Source organism: Panthera uncia, chromosome F1, assembly GCF_023721935.1.
Source record: "Panthera uncia isolate 11264 chromosome F1, Puncia_PCG_1.0, whole genome shotgun sequence".
Lineage (NCBI taxonomy): Eukaryota > Metazoa > Chordata > Mammalia > Carnivora > Felidae > Panthera > Panthera uncia.
In genome coordinates this window covers 57,419,941-57,443,708 of record NC_064813.1, presented here as the reverse complement: position 1 = coordinate 57,443,708, position 23,768 = coordinate 57,419,941, and the positions used below count along the sequence as shown (strand labels likewise).

Genomic DNA, 23,768 nt, shown 5'->3' with positions numbered 1-23,768 from the left:
TAGAATCCCTTGGTGGGGGTGAAGTCTTGACTTTCATGTCGATTATTAATAATTTGCTCTGATCCTTGATCCTTCCTTCATTGAAATGAAGACATTTTTGTTTCTCTTCTGGTGCTGTATTTTTTCTTTTCTTTTTTTTTCAGTAGCAATGTCGGGGGAGGTGTGGGGTTTCTCCACACATACTTTTCTCCTCCTGTATTAACCAGTAGATGGAAAGCCTTTGAGAAGCCTGGAGGCAGAAGGGTGGCCGACCTAATGAAGAGGGAGAGTCAGAATTTGCCACCATTTTTGACAAAGCGCCTCAATAATTTCAAAATTGTAATATATTTTTTAAGTTGCATGGCACAGACCACTAAATGTGCATCAACATCCTCTTCTTTAAAAAAAATTTTTTTTTAATCTTTATTTATTTTTGAGAGAGAGACAGAGTGTGAGCAGGGGAGGAGCAGAGAGAGAGGGAGACACAGGATCCGAAGGAGGCTCCAGGGTCCGAGCTGTCAGCACAGAGCCCGACGTGGGGCTCGAACTCACAAACTGTGAGATCATGACCTGAGCCGAAGTCGGATGCTCAACCGACTGAGCCACCTGGGTGCCCCATAAACATCCTCTTCTTCTAAAACACGTGGTCTTGTAATCAACCCTGACCAGGAATGTCTGTGTTGGACTCAGTATTTTGTATTTTTAAAAGTTCCCTGGGTATTCTTCATAAGACTAGGTTTTAAGCTCACTGGCTTTAAACTGGCATAAAGATTCTAGGGGTTTTAACTCACAGATTGCTCTTTATTTTTTTTTTTTAAGTTTATTTATTTATTTTCAGAGAGAGAGAGAGAGAGAGAGAGAGAGAGAGAGAGAGAGAGAGAGAGAATCCCCAGCAGGCTCTATGCTGTTAGCTCAGAGGCTGACGTGGGGCTTGATCTCACGAACCGTGAGATCATGACCTGAGCTGAAATCAGGAGTCAGATGCTACGCTTAACCGACTGAGCCACCCAGGAGCCCCAACTCACAGATTGTTCTTAATCATTGTGTTAGTGGAGCTGGTTCTAGGAATTGCTTCTCTTCTTACTTGTCCTAAGGACGGCATGTGAATTCAGTGTCAGGAAACCTCAGGCTCACGAACAGGAGTGACCAACCTTGCTTTAGTACAACAGCTTTCTGGGCCACATCCTTTTCCTCTCCCCCTGTGTCCTCACACTGGTCTCATCTCTGGACGCCCAGTGGCACAGGACCAGAGGCTGTCTGGCTGATGGCACCTCAGCTCCTGCGTGGACCTCTTGTCCTTCCCCTCCAGCTCCCAAATCCTACTTCCATCTCTCCTTCCCTCCTTCATGTCTTCCACTGTCCATCAAGGGCTCTGAAAGTCCAAATGTCCACAAGCAGAAGAAGTTAGCCTTCTTTCCTACCTCCTCCTTCATTACTTGTTCCAGTGCATGGTCTAATGTCCATATTGTTACCACTGGTTTTGGATCCCAAGCTCTTATGGCATGAATTCATAACACGTTATTTTAATTCTCTGTGGTTATCCATGATTCCCTCCTAAAAAGTTGGGTAACAAGTACTTAATTGCTTTTTTTTTTTTTTGAAATAAAGACAGTTTAAAATAGGTTGAAAAGAAAAGCTGGTGGCCTCTGTGAGATGAAGCTCGAGGGTCCTTGCTAAAGAGTCATGACCATGTCTCCTGCCTGAGTGGGAGGGCGCCCAGCTCTCTGTGTTCCGGGGCATTGGCTGTGGTCAAGATGACCTCTAAACGGGCTGGTTTCTCAAACACTTAGCAAGAAAAGTGAGAAATAAGGGTACTAAGCACAAACAACTCAGCAAATGGCTCACCAATGAGATTCCAAATATTTGGGTGGAAATATTAAAATTCTGACAACTGCCCATTCCCTTGAATGGCAATTACCTAGTTGTTTTCGCAAACCAATGACTTGGACTGGATTTTCATTTGGCCATCTGGTTTGCTATATGGGAGTGGGAAAAAGTAGATTTGATTATAAGGATGCAGAGTTTTAGAAAAATGGCTTCCCACAGCTCAGCAAAGAGAGTCCAACAGCGTTGCCGAGCACATCATGATTAGAGCAATTGGAGATGATTATCTGTCAGAGGGATGAAGAAACACAGTTCTGAGTTTTTCAGAAAATGTTATGCACATGCATAATAAGAACCTAAAAATGTAACACCTTCAATTCTAGCCCAGCCATGAGATAAAAGAGGGAGTAAAATTATTATACCAATTTAAATAAAATGTTTGATAAATTGCTTTAAAGATGGTGAGTATATAAATATTGATGCAGAATAGAAATATAAAGAAAGTGTACTTTAATTTATGTTCAGAATAAGAAGAAAGTTCTATTTTCCATGAATAGACTATTAGACAACCTCTAAACACAGACTTGGGAGAAGGAACAGTTGAGGACGGTGTAGTTAGAAATTGGAAGGGAAGCTCAATTGTGGAAGATGACTCAGAATCGGGGGGCAGGGGGTCTGGGTTTGGGCGTGAGGCTCTGGCATGACCTTGCTGTGTGACGAGGAATAGCATGCTCTCCCTCTCTGGGCTTCAGTTTTCCCAAGTATAAAACTAGTGGTTTGAGTTAGAAACCCTCCAAATTCTCTGTCCAGTTTTATATTAGGAAATTGTGGTTCCAAATACGAAATTGACAAGTATTTTCACTTTCTTCATTGCTAATTCCTTTCTGGGTCAAGGTGTTATTATGCTACCCAGAGGTTCTGCAAATTTGGTGTGGGTCAGAATCCCCTGGAGCGTTTTAAAAACCCAGGTTGCTGGGCTCTACCTCCTGATTCAGTAGGTCTGAGGAGGCCCCAGGAATGTGAAATTTTTTTTAAGTTTATTTATCTATTTTAAGAGAGAGAGAGAGAGAGAGAGAGAGCACGTGCGCTCGAATGGGGGAGGGGCAGAGAGAGAGAGAGAGGGGGAGAGAGAGACTCCCAAGCAGGCTCTGTGCTGTCAGCGAAGAGCACAACATGGGGCTTGAACCCGCAAACAGTGAGATCATGTCCTGAGCTGAGATCAAGATTCTGACGCCCAACCGACTGAGCCCCTGGGTGGCCCAGGAATGTGCATTTTTAATAAGTTCCCAGGTGATGCTGTTGCTGCCGGCCCCAGGACCACACTTTGAGAACTTTGGCACTAAATGGCAAGAGTCCAGCCTGAACCTGCAGCGAACACGGGAAAAGTTCAAAGCTGTCTGGTTAACCTAACGGCTCCCTGCGGAGGGATTAAGCCAGGCTTAATTCTCAAACTCCCTACTTTCTGTTTGAATTCTCATGAAAACGAAGAGTGAAGTCAGGGGGATGCAGTGAAGGCTTTTCTCTCTTTTTCACTGGCTTGCAGGCACTCCGGCTGTGTCCACATGGGCCGAGAGCAGAATGAGCTCGGTGAGGTGGGCCCCGAAAGGGCAAAACTGGGCCAACTGCTTGTGTGTGCGATGTCTGGGTTTCTGAATCTACAGACTGGGTCTAATGACATCTGCCTCCGAGGGCTGCCGGAAAGCTTACACGAGGAAATGCACTTAAAATGTTAGAATCATGATAGGCACAGAATCAAGTACTCAACGGTGGGCAGATATTATTATTAATTTGTGGAGCATTTTCGAAACTCACTATTGTAAGGAGGAAGGGGCACCATGTGTTAGGGACAATGCATACCAGACAAGACCTGAAAGCTGAAGACATTAGGTGATCCGATTTCCGTGCAAAACGACCCCCACCTTAATAACATGGGATACCCGCCCCCCCCGCACCCCCACACCACCCCAAACAGCAAATTCTTCCAGATACAGTTCACCAGGCTCAGTCTTGGTGGCTGATGTCCTTCAGTTTTGTTTTGACACCGTCTGAATACACTCATCCATCCTGGACTGTAACTCTTGAGTGGAGCTTGGAAAATAGAGAAACGTTGTGCCTTTGATTGTGGATTTAAGATGAGTCATCCTCTTTTTTTGCTGGTTTTCCATTTGAGAACAGGCGGCAATCGGGACATAATTTGATTCCCTTATATTTCAGTATGTTCACATTGCTTATTCGATATAACAACGAAGCACTCTTTTTTAAAAAATCATTATCCATTTTTTAATGTTTACTTATTTTGAGAGATAAGGAGAGAGAGAGCAAGAGAGCGAGCACAAGCAGGGGAGGGGCAGAGAAAGAGAGGGGGACAGAGAATCTGAAGCAGGCTCTGCCCTGACAACAGCGAGCCCGATGTAGGGCTCCAACTCACTTATGGTGAGATCATGACCTGAGCCGAAGTCAGATGCCCAACCGGCTGAGCTACCCAGGCACCCCCAACTAAGCCCCCTTTATGGAAAATCGCAAAATTCCCATCTTCTGTGTGTACATGTGTCCCACACGGTGAAGTGCAGAGCAATAATTGATAATGTTTATTAGGAACTCGCTGTGTGTCCAGCCCTGAGCTGGGTGCTTTGGGGAGCAGAGAAGACTTGTAGGAGGTAGACTCTGCCCTCCCCTCTAGGGTCCTCTTTCCCGGTTTTTGTTGGGCAGTAAAGGTGAACATGTAAATTAATTATCAGGCATTGAATTATCAAACTGCGCTTTTGAAACGCAGCATGGAACGCTTTCCCTGCTCCTTGCAACGATCCAAACCCTATACATATTTTAAGCCCCATGTTATGAAAAGCCTTTTCCAAGAGGGCTCCGGAAAGGGAGGGAGGAAGCCCAGGAGCTGGTCCCAAAGGGTCCACCCTCAGACCTCCCCCTCCCGCTATGTGGGCAAACTCACTTGGGGATCTTGGATAACCTCCTGGCTCAGTGGCCCAGGTCATGCTCATCACATCTCACTGATGTTTGAATTTAACCGTGAAGCGCACAGGCAAATGCGGTCCCCAGGGTGCGGCGTACAGCAACCCCCCCCCCCGGCCCCGCCCCTGGAGGACTGATCGATCACCCATGGCCCAAATCCAGCATGAGCCCCAGGGTTCTGTCTGCCAGGGGACCCAGGAGCAGAGTCAGCTTGGGGTGGAGCCTCCCAACGGTCTCCCCGCCCACCGGTGTGGCCACAGGGCCCTCAGAAAGCAAGTGCCTTGGTTTTCAAACCATTTCAAACCCGCAACTTTTATCTTGAATGAGAGAATCACACATACTGAAGTCATAACATTGTAAGCACAGATATAAAAATAAATGTGTGCTTATGTGCATATGTGAGGCACATGGGTAATGGAGGAAAGCTTCTGTTGCCTTTGGGGCTTGCCTTTCTGTGTAAATGGAAGGTGCCTGTGATAATATGTAAAAAGGCTACTACTCAGGTTGGAGCCTAAAGTCACAAAGTCTCCAGTGAAACCATCCTTTCCTACTTGGGATGCTCCTGATCTGGGTCGTAATGAAATAAATTTAATGAAAATTTTCACCCAGTGCTTTTCTCTTAAACGTGACGTTGGCTAAAAATAAACAAGAATGATGCAGAAAGATTGAAACATAAAGTCCCAGGGAAATTTATGAACCTGCTCACAGCCTACTGTGTGTAAGCTGATGGCGCTAGAGAGCCCATCAGTGTCCCCACGACATGCTCCATTGGGGGCTCTCCAATCACACTCTGATGGCCAGGAAACAGGGTTCTGAGTCAAGTAACATTTACTGGATATCTATAGTGTGTCTGGACTACGCTAGCTGCCTTCCCATGTGATCTTGCTTTTGATTACCAAGCAGCCCTGTAAAGTGACATTATCCCCACCTTACAGATGCGGAAACTGAGGCTCAAAAAGGCTGAATTGTTAGCAGCAAGCAGAAACAGACTTCCACCGGCTTTGAGAGTTTCTGACATTCCCAGAGTACCAGGCTGGACATGTGTATACAAGGAGGTGCCTCCCTTTGGGCAAAGACACAGAGCTCAGTCCCCGGGATACTCTGAACTCTGGCCACAGCCCAAACATTCTAAAGGGATGAGGTTATAGACCACTGTCAGGGGGAAAACTCTATAAGAAAATGAATTTCTGATTCAAGAGGAGGATCCTAAGCTCCTGGATAAAATGCTCTATGTCACACAGACCGAGCAGTGATGTGGGGGTGACCCAGAACTTGTGTCAGAAAAGGGGGGGTGTTGCAGGTGGGGTCCGAGTGCCTCTGCTGACAGAGCCCGGTGGACCACTCAGCATCCAGATGACCCTGCCAGGGGGTGCTCACCACGGTACACAGTAGGGGTTTTCAGCTGCAGAATCTCTGTCGATGAAGTATGTTTTCCTGTGACACAGGCTGTGGTCGAAATTCGCCCCCCACCCGCCCCCCGAGAGGAAATAGAGTAGAAGGCAGGGGGATGTCCCCCTGGGCACAGCAGGGTAGTTGATGTCTAGCCAAAGGGGACATTGACTCAAGTTTCTTGGGAGGTGGGAGTGGGTGAAGCCAAGGGGGATGTAACAGGGCAAAGGTCATGGGGGCCAGATGCCTGGCCATGTGGGGGTCTGACACCTGATGGAGAATGGCCTGGTCTGGCACTCCTTTGAGAGTCCCATCTCCTGCCAGCCCCCCTCACTGTCCTGGCTGCAGGTTACACCCAGATGAATGCAAGAATCGGACCCCTCTCTCCTTGCCCAAGGAGCCAGAGGCCCCAGAGTTCCTGAGCCTCTGGGCTCAGGCTGGGGGCTAATGCACATTTCCCTGAACCTTCCCTTTGACTCCTGTCCCTGGGGCCTGTGGATATAACAGAAGCTCCATCCTGTGCAGGGATGGATGGGAACCAATGTGACATCTATTCCGTAAAGCTGAATTCTTACCCCGTAAGGTAATGGGATTCATCATGCGGAGTTAGTGACAGCGGTGGCCTGGGGAGGGACAGCTACACCACAGATCCTACATCTTTTGCCAACCAGACTCTTGCGTCTAGGCTCCACCCCCTTCTTCCCTGGTCGAATTTTTGACGTGGGAAAAGAGTCACTGAAAGCAGTGTATTTTTGGATATTTGGTTTTCTCCATATGAAAAATCAAATGGCTTTAAGACACAGGAGAGTTGGCTGTTACAGGATATAGGGTGGCAATTCACTATAAAAGTGATAAAGATCGCTTGTTTCCTAGTGTATGAAGCACCTCTGCTGAGTTACTTTGGATATTAACAGCTGCTACCTAAAGCAAGTTCGGCCGTCAAACCTCGGACTTTTGGGTCAAAGCAGGCACATTTGATGTTACAATGTGAAAGTATGAAGGGTAAGAAAAATCTTACCCTGGATTCTTCTATTGAATTGTCTTATTTTCACTTGGGACTTGGAGCAGAGTGTTGGGCTGGTGATTCCAGACTGCCCTCACTCCGTGGAGCGGCCCAAGATAGAGCACGGGGTGCCAGTGCACGGCTTCTGGCTTTGACCACTCAAGTCACAGCGTGAAGGCTGGGCAGGCTGCGTCCTGCAGGAGATGAGACAAAAGAGTGTGGATAGGTCACTGGCCTAAGGCCACACAACCAAGAAATGGTGGACCAACCAGGGGTTCTCCAGACACAGGGTGGAGTCAAGCCCTGTGCCTTGTCTATGCTCAGGACCATGTGTGGGGCCTGGAACACACAGTGAAGACAATGTTGAGAAATGGTTTGGACTCCAAGGAAGACACTGTTCAAGACTCTGGCCCTGGGGGCAGAGAGTGAGCTTGTCTCCGAACACAGCAGGACAAGTAGAGATCTGGCTGAGCTGGTAGGGTAGGTGAGTGGATGGAAAATCACAAAGGGGGACGTGGGTAGGTGTTGAGAGCGAGTTGCGTAGACATCCAACGTGGAAGAAGAAGAGCTTGATTGGACGCCCAGGGCGAGGGGAGTCTCAGTGCTTAGCTGGGCTCTTTGTTAAAGAGAAGGACTTTGCCAAGGATGAGGACTAGCTGAGGAGCTCAGAGGCACCTGACTTAAGTTTGGTCGAACAGGGAGTCACTGTCAGTGGTTCAGCTGCCTTTGTGGGTGAATGAGGAAACCTAGGGGCACAGCTTCAGTCGGGGGGTACGGTGGAGACACACCCCGAGCTGTTCTTCTCAAGGCCTGTCATCGTCCTGTTCTGATTTGCAGAATTTGAGAGCCACATGAATGAACACGTATTTCTAATTTCAGCTAGCATCAAGCCAGGAAGACTTCCTGGTGGCGGCGGCAGTGGTGTTGGTGGGGCATGCGTGTGTATGTGACAGTCAAGCTCTGAAAGAGGAGAGGGGAAGGAGAGGGTGAGAGTCATCCTATTTTGCTGCTGGTCTCCTGACACACCTTCAATAAGTATAATTATGTCCCCATACTCATTGTATTAATCTCCACACCTAGCCCAGGGTCTCATGCATACTAGCTAGGTTCAAAGACACTTGTTGGCAAGCCTGTCCCAATGGGCTCCCTGATGGATACTGGAAACATCAGCAAGAATGTGAATGCAGGAGATACCTACAGTGCCGCTCAGCGGGGTAAGAGCGCGGTGGAGACAGCGCGGGGGCACGTTGGAGGGGAGCGGGCACCTGCCACGCCAGCACCGACGTCTCTCCGCATTTCACAGTCAGCTTTTCCATCTTCCTAGTGAAATTGTAAATTATAGTCGTTTCCATTGGCAGCTAAAGAGACACTGGAAGATCAAAATTTTACTTTCATTCGAAATTGAGAATGTTTTTGGAAGTCAACTTTAGCTTGACCTTCTCTTTGGGAGAAACTATACTTAATATTTGTTTGAAGACGTATTATGAACTGGGTACTGTTCGAAGACTATTAATTAATTGGTGAATTATTCGCTTATGTATTTATTTTTGATTGACATCCAAGTTAGCATGTAGTTCAATAATGATTTCAGGAGTAGAATCCATTGATTCATCCCCCTACGTGCAACACCCAGTGCTCATCCCAACAAGTGTCCTCCTTAATGGCCTTGCCCATTTAGCCCATCCCCCTCCCACAACCCCTCCAGCAACCCTCAGTTTGTTCTCTATATTTAAGTCTCTTATGTTTGGTCCCCCTCCTGTTTTTATATTAGTTTTACTTCCCTTCCCTTATGTTCATCTGTTTTGTATCTTAAATTCCACATATGAGTGAAGTCATATGATATTTGTCTTTCTCTGACTAATTTTGCTTAGCATAATACACTCTAGTTCCATTCACATTGTCGCAAAGGCAAGATTTCATTCTTTTTGATTGCCCAGCAATACTCCATTGTACATATACACCACATCTTCTTTATCCATTCATCTGTTGATGGACATTTGGGCTCTTTCCATACTTTGGCTCTTGTTGAAAGTGCTGCTATAAACATTGGGTTGCATGTGTCCCTTTGAATTAGCACACCTGTATTCTTTGGATAAATACCTAGTAGTGCAATTGCTGGGTCACAGGGTAGTTCTATTTTTAGTTTTTTGAGGAACCTCCATACTGTTTTCCAGATGGTCTGTACTAGTTTGCATTCCCACCAGCAGTGCAAAAGGGTGTTCCTCTTTCTTCACATTTTTGCCAACATTTGTTGTTGCCTGAATTGTTCATGTTAGCCATTCTGACAGGTGTGAGGTGATATCTCATTGTGGTTTTCATTTGTATTTCCCTGATGATGAGTGACGTTGAGCATTTTTTCATGGGTCTGTTAGCCATCTGAATGTCTTTTTTGGAAAAGTGTCTATTCATGTCTTTTGCCCATTTCTTCACTGGATTATTTGTTTTTTTGGGTGTTGAGTTTGATAAGTTCTTTATAGATTTTGGATACTAACCCTTTACCTAATATGTCATTTGCAAATATCTTCTCCCGTTCCTTCGGTTGCCTTTTAGTTTTGCTGATTATTTCCTTTGCCATGAAGAAGTTTTTATCTTGATAAAATAGTTCAATAGTTCCTTTTTGCTTTTGTTTCCCTCGCCTCCAGAGACATGTTGAGTCAGAAGTTGCTGCGGCCCAGGTCAAAGAGGTTTTTGTCTGTCTTCTCCTCTAGGATTTTGATGGCTTCCTGCTGAGACTATTTGACTTCAAAACAAACCTGTAAAGGAAGCAGTATTGCTGAACACATTTACAAGTAAAGAAAATAAGGCAAAAAAGTGTGGAGAAGTCACTTGCCTAAGGCCACATGACCAAGAAACGGCAGATCAGCACCACAGCCTTGGAGCCCAGGCTGGTTTTCAGCCCTTTTGCGAGATGCATCTCCAAGGCACACTCCTCACTCTTATAAGGGCTTCCTATCTCCTGGAAAAATGCTGACCACTCATTCAGGTCAATGTGGATACCTTTTCACAAACAGGCTAAACCTGAAATTCAAAAGAATGAGTAGATTATCTGGCACCTGGGCATTGAGACAGTTCATTCCCACAAATAGTCACAGAGTGTCAGCAGCGTGCCAGGTACTATGCTGGTAGGGAAGGAGCATGGGATTGGGCGAACCAACCTTTCTGAGCCTCAGTTTCCCCCTCTGAGTGGCGGAGATGATAGCACCTGTTCCTGAGGTAGCGTTGTGAGCATCAGCAGAGACGATAACGCATGCCTGGCGCTTCACAAAATGCTTTGGGCAGAGTTAGAACTCAGTGCATGTTAGATCCCTTTATCAGGCTGGCCTGAGGTTGTATAGTCTTGGGCTTGTGGAAGTGGCAGATTCTACACCCCCACTGAAGCACCCGCTTACCACTATGTGAACCAGCAGTCTTCTCCCCCTTTACCCCAATCACATGCACCACCAGTCTGATGCCGCTGCATTGGGCATGCTCTCAACGTCTCAACCCTCTGGCCAGAGTAGTCTTGTCTGAAGTGTGAGATCATTTAATGGGGCACTTCAGTGTCCAGGAATAAAAGACAATGTCGCACAGTATGTCCTTGTGGAATCTTATCCGGGAGGTAATTTATTTGGTAGATTTCATACCCTGTTATACATTTCATGTGTGTCTTGCCCGGGATACAGAGTCGGAATACATCTATACTAATTAATTGCCCTAATTGTTACATATGTGAGGTTAGGGCCACTTGTACGCATTATTCAAATTAATGCAAAACAGATGGAAATGACACAATCAGCATACTCTTAAACACAATTATAGTGCTGGCTGTCCTCCAAGGAATGTGTTTTGAAGACTGAATTAGAATTCTTTGAAAGCTTGGCTTTTAGCAACAGAGACATAGCCTAAACCTTTTGAATCACCTGTTCAACTGATTTCTATTGTAGGTTTTGTATCTGAAATGGCAATGGTCTCAGTTGTCTATCTAGTACCTCTACTCGTCAGAGATGGAGGCATCTAACATAGCTCAAGGGAGAGAGAAGGCATTAAGGCAGAGATTTAAAAGTAAATATGCTTTACAATCTGGGTGTAACATACGATTAAGTGATAAAATCTACAAAGAGGTCATGCTTTAAGCAAGTATGATAAATAAAAAATTCAGTCTTATAAAACAGATTAGGGAGTGAATGATCCTATCGAAGATGAACGCTTTGCTTTGCAAAGTAATTTACCATAGGGGACATTAAATACCACCTGTCCTGGTATATTTAAAATATGGCTGCCATTTGAAAAGCGAGTAATTTATACACAGATTTTCAGGAGATAATCTAACATCATCTAACATCAGGTATAACCCATACAAGATGTTTTATTTATGATTCGACTAGAATTATGGATCAAGGATGGCCCTGAAATAAAATGTAAGGGAAAGTGCAGGCTTGACATTGCCTGGACGAAAAGAAGATAGGATGGCAATTTTAACTCTAAAAAAATGCACAACGAACGGACGCCACTCAAGAAGGGGAGGAGCTAAGCTACTTGAGAACATTTGAGAGAAGGTGTTATGGTTCAGTCTGCAGAAGAAGACACCAAGTGCACCTGTGTAAGACGGGACGGTGGGGGCTTGATGCAGAGGAGTGGTCTCAGCTTGGTGCAGGGCTGAGGTGCTGCTGATGGCCGTGGCTAGCATGGATAGTGACATGCACAAAGAACTTTGTGTCGTAGGAACTGCAGTGGGTATTTTACGTGGATGACTTCTTTCAGTTCTCAGTTGGGGGACTATTGTTACTCCCCCGTCCACTGCCTTTGTTTCCCTATAGCTGAGGAAACTGAGACTCAGGGAAGTTGTCCAAGGACTGACGTATGGCTAGAGTTTAGTAAACCCAGGGAAACCCATTGCTTTCGACAATTATATAGAGAGAATCTAAAAATTTGTTAGACCCAAGGAAGACTCTCCCATCAGTGAAAGTTTAAAAATTCTAATACGTTGCTAACATTTTCAAGGTAATATTTGCTGGCAGGGAAAGCATACTTACAAAGGGGCGCCTGGGTGACTCTGTCGGTTTAGCATCCGACTCTTGGTTTCAGCTCAGGTGATGATCTCACGGTTGTGAGATTGAGCCCCACATTGAGCTCTGTGCTGACAGTGTGGAGTCTGTCTGGGATTCTCTCTCTCCCTCTCTCCATGCCCCTCCCCCTGTTTGTTCTCTCTCTGTCTCTCTCTCTCTCTCTGTCTCTCTTTATCTCTCTCAAAATAAATAAAACTAACAACAACAACAAAAAAGGATTGGCTCTTAGTTGCCTTGGATAATATAGTTGAAGGTCAGGGTAAACATAGGAGAATTGTGTGACTTTCACATCCAGCGAATCTGTAACAATGCAGTGGTTCCATTTCTACAGGAGTATGGAAAGTGATCCAAAGATCTAAGTTTACAGATACACCACTGGTACCGTTTACTCTGATTGAACATAACCATAGCTTCTGAATAAAATACAGATGCTGTGGTTGGCCTGAATTTTATTTATGTTTATTTTTTTGATTTGTGAATTGTTCAACAAAGAGTCTCCCCAAACTATAAAAATGAAATCATGTTCAGTTCTGTGTCTCAGGAATCCCACTGTTGAAAATCAAGCTACTCCACAGATCCCGGCTGCTTTGGAAATTCTGCCGGACGTAGAAAAGTGCCAGAGTTGCTCTAGACGCTTCTTGCACACCGGTAAATGAGCCTGCCCCTCTGAAGTCTTCTCTGGCTGGAGCTGTGACGAAGCACCTCTCGTTTCAGATCTCATCGAACTATCTTTTGACCATCTGCCTCGTTGCCTTGCCTCTCTGTCTTTATGATCAACCTCATGATTGAGTGGTTTAATTTAGTTATCATGAAATGTCTTTCCATTACACCAGCGGTTTTTGTAATTTGTATTACACACTGTCATCTATTTTGGAAATTTTAATTTGGTAAAAACCTCTCTCATGCAGTGTGTATGAAAGAAACTACACAAAAGAAAATCGTACTGTATTGATTTCTCTGGATCTAATCGTTCTCTTGGGTCTTGGTGAACAGTCAAATTCAAAACTCTGGTTTTTCTCACATAGGCTTGTCAAAATCCACAGAAGTGTTAATAATATTTTATGTCTACATAATGCGTCCTTTTTTGTCGGGCTGGAGACAGTAATGCCTTGAAATGCTGATTCTGTTGTCTTATAATTACTCAGTAGCTAGAGTAGGAAATATGTGTAGTCTGAAAGCAGTTTTCAGCTTCTTTGTTGTTGTTATTGTCGAGTTTTTAGCTTCTTAAAGATAGAAGGTTAGTGGTGGAAAGAGGTCCAGATTGTTTTATCTACAATAAGAGCATTTTCTGTTTACAGTAAGAGTATATATAAATTTTTGGCAAAAGCAGTCAATTTCTTAAGAAAAATACTCTAGTCTCTGTCAACATAAATGCAAATAAGTGATTCAGTTAATTTAGGGGAAATTCAATAACCATTAGCCTCGAAATCTTGTTCCAGCTGGTCTGCTTTGGGGAGGAGAAAGAGGATTATCTTTTTTATGAATAGAACATTTTTTTCATTTTGAAGTAACCTACTTTGTCACTGATGATGTTTTATGTCTTAAGGACAATAGTTCCCCAGCTTTCTTTAGGCTTGCAATAATCCTAAAATATCTTCTTCTATCCTTTCCTTTCTAATTTTACTCAGTTTTTTGGTGGGTCTCTTATAAATAGCATGTAACTGATTTTTTTTTAATATAGTCCAACAGTATTTCTCTTGAGAATTTAGTCCCTTTACAATTAATGTGAGTACCAATGTATATGGATTTATATGTACCATTTAAAAAAATTTTTTTTAACGTTTATTTATTTTTGAGACAGGGAGAGACAGAGCATGAACGGGGGAGGGTCAGAGAGAGAGGGAGACACAGAATCTGAAACAGGCTCCAGGCTCTGAGCCATCAGCACAGAGCCTGATGTGGGGTTTGAACTCACGGACCGCGAGATCATGACCTGAGCTGGAGTCGGATGCTTAACCGACTGAGCCACCCAGGCGCCCCATACATGTACCATTTTAGAATTGTTAGAATTAAATTTCTTTGCAAACTTTTCCTCCATTTTTAGTCACACTTTGCTTCCAAAAATCTTTTTTCTAGGTGAGATTATTATAGAAGGCTCCTTATTCTCTACCAACATGTCAGGGCTCCATTTTGGCAATAGATAATGTTGCTTGGTGCTCTAACAACCTCCCTCCTACCTGTGAGAGGTCCCTGCCAGGGCCCCTGGGGAACCTTTTTGGTTCCTACTCATCTCCACACTCTTGAGCCTGCTTGGTCTCTCTTGACATTCCTTTATTCATACAGCCCAGAGTCAGGTCTTGCTTCTCTGTCTGGCCCCTCTGAATTACACTTTACTTGGTCTGTGCATCATTTTGATTCCCCCATCCCATCATCCCTGAATGTTGCTTTTGTGACTGTCTTAGCTCCACATTTTGAAAGCTAGATCAATCTTTCCTCTAGGCTTGGCACTGGCCCCCAGATCCCGAGACTGAATATCACTGCCTCCTTCCCCACAGGTTCTGGATGCTTCTGGAAGGCAGAGAGGTCAGTTTGGGAGAATGGACATGTTGGCCTTGTCCAGTTCTCCGGTTCTCATTCCTGGCCCTTCTTCCATGAACAGCAAAAGCCCCCAGGATATGCTGAGAACTTCCAGAATCTCAGAGCTGAGTTCCTTCAATTTCACTCTACTGATGAAGGTTTAACAACTCAGCCAGAATTGGAGGACCCCACTCCTTAAGGTTAAGAAAACAGAGGACTAGCTTGCTTTCTTCTCTCCCTCCCATTTCTTAAGCTAGAAGCCTTCTAAAGTATTTTATCTTATTTAAATTTCTGAAGATATTTTAAGAAGTTGGGCTTTTTACCAACTCTTTGTGGTAGACGGAGAGCCTTTCTTCTATTCATTAATCCCTCAAATTTTTCTTGAATACATACCCTGTAGGTGCTGTTGTAGACACCAGAACTGCATGAAAATAGAAATGAAAAACAAGCTAATAAGCAAACAATATCCCTGCTCCCAGAGAACTTATGTTTCTTGTGAGACTGACAAATATAAATAAATACACATACAAACCAACAGGTACTAATTATTGCTCTGGGAAGCAAAGCAGGGTAATTGGCTAGGGAGTCACAAGTGCACATTTGTGTGTGTGCATCTTGCCATATAGAGTAGTTAGAGAAGGGTCCCTTATGAGGTGACATTGGAGCAGAGGTCTGAAATAGGTGAGGGGTTAATAAATGCAGATAACCAGGTAAGATTGTCCTGGACAGAGGAAACAGCGAGGAGGAAGGAACTGGAGGAAGTTCATGGAGACACTAAGAGGCACTGTGGCTGGAACAAGACAGGCAAGGGGGAGAGTGAGGTCTGGAGGCCCACGAGACCCCCCAATTTGTTTTGTAGGATTTTCGTAACATCTGTATACTGCGGGAACACATCAACCTCGCCGCACTCATCCAAACTACCTGGGGAGGTTGTTAAAAATGTAGTCATAGGCCTCACCCCACAGTTTAGTAATAATCTCCAGTAGACTTGAGAATCTGAATTTTTAACAAGCTTCTCTGGTGACTCTTAGGAAGCCACACCAGAGCTCCTCTGTAAACTGGTATCTGGGGGCCACTGCGGCTGATGAAAGTTTAAAGATTGCCTTTTGAGGATGTTAGCAGGAACTAGAAACCCTGGCGGGAAATACAATCATGCCCCCTTTCTGCCCTTTCTGATACTGGCTCTAGTGGGTGGGATGGGGGAAGAGGTGGAGGGATCAAAAAGAATGGTGGGGAGAATATTGTAAAGGGGAGCCAGAAGCAGACTAGAAATCCCGGTTGTAAACCTTTGAGCTAAGCCTACAGTTTAACAGTCAGTTCCTGAGATGCTGCTGGGCATCAGGAGTGCAACAAAGTATCACAAATTTCTTTCTTTTTTAAATTCTTTTCTTAAATTTAAGTTTGAGAGAGAGGGAGAGAGAGAGAGAGAGAGGGAGAGCATGAGCAGGGGAGGGGCAGAGAGAGAGAGAGAGCGAGACACAGAATCTGAAGCAGGCTCCAGGCTCCGAGCTGTCAGCACAGAGCCTGACGCAGGGCTCGAACCCAAGAACTGTGAGATCATGACCTGAGCTGGAGTCAGAGGCTTAACCAACTGAGCCACCCAGGCGCCCCAGAAATTTCTATGAGCTGGAAGGGTAACCATGTTTCAACATATTGTTCAGAGGCTTCAGCAGGTGCCCTGGCTATCAGGAGCCTGCCAGCAATAAAATATTATATTTCCCATTAATCTTTCTCCTCTGTTGATGGAAACAAAGCCAAGTACAATCTAACTTAAACCAAGAAAATAAAAGAGAGGCAATGAATTATATTTTCTGTAGTGGGTTGAATGATGCCCTCCCCCCCCCCCATATGTCTATATCCTAACCCCTAGAACTGAGAACTTGTGAATATGACCTTACTTGGAAAAAGTGTCATTGCCGAGGTAATTCAGTTAAGGAACTTGAGATGAGATCATTCTGGGTTATCTAGATGGGTCTTAAGTCCAATGACCAATGTTCTTAAAAGATACAGAAGGGGAGACATAGACCCAAGGGAGAAGCCTATGTGAAGATGGTGATAGAGACTGGCGTCCTGTAGCCACAGGCCAAGGAGCACCTGGGGTCACCCTGATCTGGGAATGACAAGGAAGAATCCCCCCCCCACCTCCATAGCCTTCAGAGGGGGACAGACCCTGCCGATACCTTGATTTTGGACTTCCGGCTTCTAGAACTCTGAAGGAATAAACTTCTGTTGTTTTAAGCTACAAGGTCGGTGATAATTCATTATGGACGTCAGAGGAAGCTAATACATTTTTTTTTCACCCTCTAAGGTTATCTCTTGACAACTGTGGACCCTTCAGCCCTGGCCTGTTTCAATTTTTACACAACTGTGGTCATACTTTCTTCCTTTTGCCTTTGAACAGTAGATATCTTCTTATGTGCAATTTAAATTTATAATGTTATTTTCCTTCTTCTAGATACAGGATTCTTTCTTCTCCTTTCGTAGCATTTTCTTTTATGTTCCATTTTATCCAGAGACACACTTATTTCTAAGAATATACCGTTTTCCCTGGAAGCTTTATCTAGTGGCTGATGCCTCTCAGAACCCTCCAGAAAGGGACCGGGTTGAATTTTACCATGTGAGATGCAGCTTCTAGGCTCGGAGAACCAAGGACTCTAGTATTTCTCTGAAACCTGGAAATTGTCACATTATCGATGTAGGGACAGAAATGTTTACAGAAATGCAGGTGGTGACAGTGTTTGGACTTGTGTGCTTCTGGTTCAGTCTTAGCTGGCACATAGCTCTCGGTCCTAATTCCTCAGACTGACCTTCAAGGCTGCCATGTGCGGGCTCCAGACATTCCTTCAACTTCCAAACTTCTGTCTGTAGCTCCCCAGTGTGTGCCTTGGCTCTCGTGGCTTCCCGCATCGACATTGTCCCTTCCCTCCTGTCTACTGACCAGAATTCTGCTCATCCTGAAAAGCTCATCCCAGATCTCATTTTCCCCAGGGTCTCTCTCTCTCTCTCTCTCTTTTAATGTTTATTTGTATTTATTTATGTATTTATTTATGTATTCATGTATTTGTTTATTTGGAGAGGGAGGGGCAGAGAGAGAGGGAGACACAGAATCTGAAGCAGGCTCCAGGCTCTGAGCTGTCAGCACAGAGCCTGACGCAGGGCTTGAACCACGAGATCATGACCTGAGTTGAAGTTGGACACTCAACCAACTGAGCCACCCAGGCGCCCCTCTCCAGGGACTCTCTTGACTCCCCCAGCCTGTTGTGATCTCTCCCTGCTCTGGACTAACTCTGAGCCTGTACAAACCCTGAGTCCTCTCCTTTCATTTGTTAACTCCCCCATACCTGGCATAGTGACCCACACTTAATAAGAGATCCTTCCATGGATTGAGCCAACCCTGACTGTGATTTTTGTTTTTAATCTCTTGCTTGGAAAACCACTAGTCCTAGGTACAGATGGTAGCCCCTCTTTCGCATCAGATCTGGAAACGTGGGGCTATTCTGGGATGCCTAATTGTTCTTCACAGATAGTTAAAGTCTGCTTCATTTGTTCCAGCACTAAACAGGGTCTCTGATTTATAGGAGTTCGATCAGGCAGCAGATGGGCTAAGTGGCAGTCGTAGGTCTCTGCCATCGCTGCCATGGCTTGGGCCAGCGGGCAACCCCGTGGTCTAGCTTCCTTAACCTGTCCACTCACCTGCATGGGTATTCTGGGAGCACTGGACATGGCAGTTGGATCCCTCCTTTCCAGCAGGCCAGGACCTAGGGAAATAGAATACACTAAGACGTCGTCCCTGCTCTGGAGAGCCTTGCTGTGTCATCACGCAGAGCCCAAAGATTCAGGCTGATCATCTGCTTGCACCAGAGCATGGATGCTCTCTATCAGGTGGGGGGAAGGGGGAGGGGGTCCGGGGGTGGGGGTGGGGGTTCGGGGGCTGGGGAAGAAAATGGCTGTGAGTCCAGGCTGTAGTTAGAGGGATTGCGTCAAACTCACCATGCTCTTGTTTCACAGCATCTTGGCCTTGGCCTTTAGTACCTTTTGACAGGTACCCTCTCTGACCCCTGCTCGCCCCTGTGTCCTGCCTGCTGGGATTCTTGGTCCAGTTCTTACCTCCTGGAGCAGCACACTTTTCACCTGACTTCCTGGACCACCTTTTTCAGTTGGCGTTGTCTCGGTGCCTGTTGCTTCTCTTCTGCCCAGGGACAGGTCAGCAGAGGGCAAATGGGACCCCTCGATCCCATTCCTTAAAATGGATATATCTGTAAATCCAGCCTCATCCAGAGTTTTGCCCATCGTGAGAAGGTGCCCCCATTGTAACTCGAGAGAGCTTTGGTTTAGTGGGGTTTGGCTTCCCTGTCAGTGTTCATCCGCATCATCTCACAGCATCCCGAGAAAGGGAACAATTTGGGTCCATTCTGCCCTAAAAAACTACAGCTTAATACATTTTTTTTTAGGCGTGTGAGCCTGTGATAAAAGTTCTAATCTCTGCAAAGCATGAGAAGAAGTGTTAATACAGCTTGGGAAAATACCCTCCCGTCCTCAATTTCCTGGCACGCTCCGGTCCTTTGCCAATGTAGAGCTTATCTCGCCAAGGCAGTGGATTCCAGAATGACATTTCTTAGACCAAGACATAGAATCTATTTTTTCATTGCCTACGGTTTCCTTGCCGTATTTGGGGGAAGCATTTAGATTCTCAGAGGGGAAAAACATTATTGATTTGGATAGCTCCTCTTTTCTTGTCGTTTCCTGCTTCCTTTTTCCTTCTTTCCTTCCTTCCTTCCTTCCTTCCTTCCTTCCTTCCTTCCTTTCTCTCTCTCTCTCTCTCTCTCTCTCTCTCTCTCTCTCTCTCTCTGTCTCCAGCTTTCCTGGAGTCATTGGCTTTATAAGAGCATCAGAAAGGAATCTAATTTTGAGAGAAAAAGGAAATGCTTGGAAAGCTCTCTCTGGAAGGCAGTGGCAGTATGTAGTTGGAGAGTTGGACTCCTCAGGACCCATTCACTGAGTCACTCTCCTTGTACTTTCTGTTAGGATACTCAGCCTGGGGAATCCCATGTGGGTGCCAAGTGTGGGTTCAGTAAGAGTGGAGGCCTTGTCTTATTTATGTATATAACCTCAGCACCTTGTCTGTTTACCGGGGAGGCTCATTGGAAGAATGAATGAATGATTGCATTGGAAATAGGTCCAGCACAGGATTTTCTTCAGACCCAACTGTCTTTCCTGGGTCATTAGGTATTCAGGTTGGTCTTTATTTATTTGTTACACATTTATTGAAAACCTCCAGAGTAATCAAGACTTTGGTGAATGCAGAGAGAGCAAAGGTGAAAAAGGCAAGATCCCTTTTTGCAGTGTCTTTGGCTGATACTTAAAAAACATTTCCAACAGTAACTCCTTTGAACATAAAGCACAATAATACTCAATAATCAAATATTCTGAATTAAAGCCACCCCCACTCACAGACTTATGAGGAGATCATTCAGAAAAGATGAATAGCTAGAATTCACACACACACACACACACACACACACACACACACAAACACAGCAGGGGCTACCCCAAATAGTCATTGATTTGGCATAATTGAAATTTGAAATCTTTTGTTCCTGTCATTCATATTTCAACTAACTTTCAGAACTGGGGAGGAAGGAGAAGGATGTGTGCCCGGGCTTAGGAATTTGGCTCCTGGTTAGAGGTTGTCCTGGTCAGTTTGTCCCCACCAGTTTCTTCCACATCAAGATTCCCCTCTGGAGCTGATTTGGCCAGTTTTTTAAATATTACATTTTTTTTATGTCATTATGTTTACTGTGCTATTAGGTGTTATGCCTTATGCATTACTTATACACAGTAATGTTCACTTATGTTAAATGTACACTTGATGAATTTTAGAATCCTATACCCATTTGTAAACCCCAGAACAGTGAACATACGGACTACTTTCCTCACTCAAGATCTTTTGGATGTCTTTGGAGTTAATTCCCCCTCCATGCCTGGCTCCAAGAAACCACTGATCTTCTTTCTGTTGGTATAGTTAGTTGCCTTTTCTAGAAATTCATATAAATGGAGCCATAGATGACATAGTCTTTTGTATTTGCTTTATTTCATTCAGTATAATGCTTTAAGACTTGATAAAACACAGATTGCTGGTCTCCACCCCCAGAGCAGAAGTACTGACCAGTATGTCTAGGGTGGCTGGAGAATGTGCATTTCTCACAAGCTCCCAGGTAATACTGATGCTATTATGGTCCAGCAGCCATATATTGGGAACCACTGAACCCATGAGGGGATCCATGAGTTAGAAACCTCCTTCTGTGGAGCTTCCTTTGATGTTGTTCATAACCTTGCCTGTTGGTGACCCCACTTACCACACAGAACAGAGAGCTTGATTTATCCATGGAAGGTTGGTGCTTCAATGCCTCATTCTTACCATCACTGCCATAATCCTTGTGATCCACAACCATTTATGGTCAAGTATATGATCCAGATTTGGTCACTCTGCTTTCTTTCCTATCTAATTTCAGCCCGGAGGCCAGACACAAAGGCTCTTTGTTCTGTCTGGGGCTCTCTAGCCTTGCTCCTTAACTGTGGCCGGAGCCCTCAGTGCTTCTCTATGGCCCAGAGCTTATAAACCTTCATATTCCTGAAGGACAGGAGCAGGTCTCCTGAAGGGAGACCATGGGCAGGCCTGGTCAAGGAATGATGAGATGAAGAGGGCTGACTATGGAAATCATGCCAGACTCAGAGGCCTCAGTTCTGCTCCTGGCCTCTGTTCTTACCGGCTGTACAGTCTTGGGCAAGGACACTTCTCTTGGCCTCAGCTTTCTCAACTGTGAAATCATGATGATAAATAATAAGAGGGTGATAATGAAGTTATAATATAACAGTCTTATAGAATTACTCAATAGGCTTTGAATACCCATCTCATGCTAGGTGTTGTGCAAGATGGTAGAACTAAACCCAACTACAACCCAGTCCCTCCCCTTCACAGGTGCGATGGAGGAGCACCTGATTTTATCCCACGATAGTGGCATTTGTATGTATTGCACTGTGGGATTGTAAGGTGCAATAATAAATGGAGGGATGGGAAGGAAGTAATGTATGGGCTGAGATTAGTGGAATTACCTATCTGTTATAATTATCTGGAAATTAACTGGAGAATTTTTTTTTTAAAGTATGAACAAATAGGCCTAAATCCCAGCCATTCTAATTGAATCAGTCAAGAGGGGCATGGGATCTGGACGCTGGTTTTTCAAAAACCATACCAGATGATTCTAGTGGGTACCCAGGGCTGAGATCCACTTTGCTTCATGATTTGCCCACCTGAAGGGGGGAGATACTTTTGCTCCTCAGTACTGGGAGGAGTTCACCTGTTCCCTTGTAAACTGGTCTTGCAGCTCTGACCTTGACTCCAGGGCGTGGTTTCCCTGGGAGAAATCCTCACTTCTCCACTCCACATTGGAATTCAAAGGAAGGTCCTTGAGATCAGAGGGTGATGACCATGTCTGAAGAGCCAACCTATTATTTACCACAAACCCGAGACAGATGGAATGCTCCAGAGTATTCTTACAACAGCTGAGTTGCCAAGGGAAGAAAATGAGCAAAATTAATCAGCAGCAGGAAGGGAAAGGATGTTGTGGAGTAGTCAAGCAATTAGAGCCATGTTTCAGATATAGAGTTGAGGCCCTTGGACCAGCACAGGGACACCTGGAAGAGATTGCAGATGCGGCCAGTGGTGCCATGTGATTGGACCCGGGGAGTCTGAGAACCTCACAGGCAGAGACCAAAAGCCAAGTTCTGAGTGATTCTTGTCCTGCCACTGGCCGCTGCCCCTGCCCTCTCCAGGGAGACATCACAGGCTCCCCCTGGCCCTGGCCCTGGCCCCAGTCTACCCTGTCCAGGGCAGGAAGAAGAGCAGAAGCATCAAGGGTGAGGCCAGAAAGAGCCAAGATGGCAGGCCACCTGTATACTTCGCCTGGCCCCTCCCCTCCTCCCTGTCAGTCCACTCTGTGGTCTGTAGAGTGTGACATCTCTTTGCTTTTCTGTTCCCTGCTGGGGCTGGAGTCGTGCCCTGAATTTGTCTCTCATAGTCAGTGGGGCCTTTATCCAGACCCTGACAGTGGTCCCAGTGCCCATGGCAAGACTGCCCTCCACTCCGATGGCTACACCTACCTGCCTCCTTCAGGGCAACACAACTAACTTCAAACTCCTTGGATTATAAAATTCGCTGTTGTTCAAACCCAGAGGGCAGAGGTTTGAACAGGCTGGCTGGAGGTGTCCAGGACTAAGCCTCGGACTGCAAGAATAAGGGTGGGCAATTAGGGGACACAGTCACTGGATCCTCACTGCAGCCAGGTGAGTGTTCCCAAGCCCACCCTGTCTGGCCCAGATTCCTTGTTCTGGGGTGTTGCTGAGGATGTGCACTGCATCTTTCACAGACTACGTTTGACATTACTCCAGGGCAGCATCATCCCTGCCCAGGGCACCCTGCCCAGCAAGCCTCTGAATGCAGATGAGATCGTGAAAGTGCTTTGTAAACAGCACAGAGCTCTATGCAGGCAAATCCTGGTTACAAACGGCACACATTTACTTGTTCACTGTGAACTCTCCTCCTCAGCCTGGCCTTGCATTGAGATCCACCAGCCCGATGATCTCTAGTGGGACGACTCCCCACCAAGATGTTTTCAATGTGGTAGACGGAGCAAGGTGGCAGGCGCCGAGTTCACCCCCTCACATGGCTCACCCTCCCCAGCTCTGCTCTTTGGACACATTTTGTCTCCCCATTCTTCCCCGTGAGTGGGAAAGCCTGGGAGGGTGGTTTTTAACCTTTCTTCTTGCTTGCGCATCATGCGACCAATTCAACTTGTTTCTCCCTCTGTTCCTTCCTTTTCTGGAACCTCTGGAGCTCTGTTGTAGCAACCGTGTCCCTGGGCTCCAGTTTTTTTGTGGCAAATGAAAGATCAAACCAGACGAGTGGTTTTCCAACCATAGCCCGTGAAAGCCTGGGCATCAAGATCTGCTGGGAGGTGGGGGTGGATATAAAGCTTAACTATTCT

General features: G+C 45.5%; 2 long non-coding RNA genes across 3 annotated transcripts in view; one reads left to right on the top strand and one right to left on the bottom strand.

The window, feature by feature from the left end:
• Positions 1-23,768, top strand: part of LOC125925548 (uncharacterized) — a 248,362-nt gene that overhangs the window by 206,051 nt on the left and 18,543 nt on the right. The gene's annotated exons all lie outside the window — the stretch shown is intronic.
• Positions 12,656-18,544, bottom strand: LOC125925549 (uncharacterized). The gene is made up of 3 exons (XR_007458866.1): positions 18,418-18,544; positions 15,118-15,145; positions 12,656-13,477 (listed from the first exon to the last, which is right to left on the bottom strand). It is a non-coding gene; the product is annotated as an uncharacterized LOC125925549 (long non-coding RNA).